We start from the raw sequence: 2,049 nt of genomic DNA on the forward strand, positions 1-2,049 counted from the left end.
TTGCATGCACACCTCGTGAAACCCGTTGCGAAGATCTCTCCCGCACCATGTCCATCCATCATATGCCATGTGCCATCTCGTACCTAATTTCGTCATCTGGTATCCTTGATCGTATAGACCTCAACTCCTCCCTGAGTCTAATCCCGATCCCCACCTTTGACCGAAGTTGACCTCGAAAAATCCTAACTCTAGTCACCTTCTCACATGGTATCCTAACCGCATTAGACCTCTGCTTCTCCCTGAGCATTGTCCCGATCCTCACAATTGACCAAGGCGGACCTCAAGCCAACTGCACATAATCAGACAGAACAATCGTTTCTAGATATAGATATCACAACCTAACCCACATGAATCACACGCATTCACACCAACATTCACACATACTATAAAACCAATTCTTTGGTTAAATAATTTGCACAGCGAATTGTTCATCACAAATATTAATCATAACTTTACAGTAATAGAGGTATTCTTCATAAAAAACAATTATTTTTTATTGGAAAACAGTATGGGAGGCCCCTACAATATATTAATTTTCTTTAAATTTAAATAGTTCATGTACGGCTGCAAAAGATTATGAAAGAAAAAAATATTTTTTTTACTAATAGTTCCAATACTTAAAATTAATTATAAGAAATTTCATACATATATTCTCCAATCTATTTTTTCCATTACTTATTATTATTTTCTTAATTTAATAAAAAATATGAAAATGAAAAAAAAAATCAAGTGATTTAAAGAACTTATCAGTCCAAGATATACCGTTAAAACATTATCTTAAGAAAAGGATAACATATGTACAACATGAAGGATTCAAGATGGAGGCATCACAATCTCAAGTGCAATGTTATCTGGTAGATCTTCCCCTGGATTGTGTATGGTGGTAGTTCCTCGTTCCATGTTATAAACATATAATCCCTTATCTTTAGGTCTTACAAAGTAAATGCAGTTCCTCTTCAATCCAACATCTTCTGCATTGAGTGATGCTCCAAAGCCAATACGGTCAACCAAAAATGCCTTGTTATCAATTGTGCTAACTTTCATCCAAATTCTTTCAGATAAATTGAGTTTATGAACTTCAATTTGCATAACCTTATCAACACATTCAATTGGATGTTTGAATGACAACGTGAACAACTCTCCCCCTGATTCTACCAAGAAACAAGTAGAAAACGTGCACCAATAACTTGGATCTGGTGCATCCTTAACTGGCGTAGTTGTAAATGTTGGCTTTGGCAGGAATTCAAGTGTCAAAATTGCCTTATCCTTATTTAAATATGCATGGAATCTCCCCCCAACAGCCGTAAGGTGTTTCACAGTTGCAATAACATTTTCTCTGTCCTCTCCTGTACTAATCATACTTGATTGGTACTCATGCTTGAACCATATGTCTCCTTTAGGATGGCAGTACCAGAACATTGTGTCCCTGCAATTTACTACTAGCACGATACAGTTTGGATCAGAAGGTTTATGTGATAGAAAGCACTTGACCACATTATTATTTGCAAGAAAATTGTCTTCATCGAAGGGTAGGTTGATCTTTTAATTTGTGATGGGACTCCATAGGAAAATTTCATACGATTCAAGGTGCACCATAAGCAACCAGCCTTGTGCTGTTATCCAATATAAGTGGATGCCGAATTCATCCACTCTTTTGGATAGCAATTCTCTTTTAGCTATACTGTAGAAGAAAAGAGTGTCATCTTCCTCCTGATCATCGCTGTCATCACTTTCCTCCGTTCCAGCATCATCGCTTCCATCATAATCTCTTTCGCACGTGTGATTATCATTTTCATCCCCAAGGTCACAATCATCCTTATCGTTATCAACGATATCCTCATCATGTGAATTTTCATCCCCGTGATCTAATTCTTCCTCTTCATCATCTATGGGACAATATTCATCCTCGGTGTTGCCCTTGTCGTCTGTATCAATAATGCGGTAAGCAACCAACAGTAGCACCGGGGCAAGCTTAGGATCTAGAAGAGCTAGCTAGATGTTCTTGGTCTTCCTTACAACTGTCTATACTGTGGGATAGCATTTTTTTCC

At 37.5% G+C, this 2,049-nt stretch overlaps 1 pseudogene; it reads right to left on the reverse strand.

Moving 5' to 3' along the window:
* Nucleotides 1–813: 813 nt before the first annotated feature.
* On the reverse strand, nt 814–2,041 carry LOC127784078 (uncharacterized; annotated as a pseudogene).
* Between the last annotated feature and the right edge of the window lie 8 nt (nt 2,042–2,049).

The sequence above is a fragment of the Oryza glaberrima genome, chromosome 9 (assembly GCF_000147395.1).
Source record: "Oryza glaberrima chromosome 9, OglaRS2, whole genome shotgun sequence".
Classification (NCBI taxonomy): domain Eukaryota; kingdom Viridiplantae; phylum Streptophyta; class Magnoliopsida; order Poales; family Poaceae; genus Oryza; species Oryza glaberrima.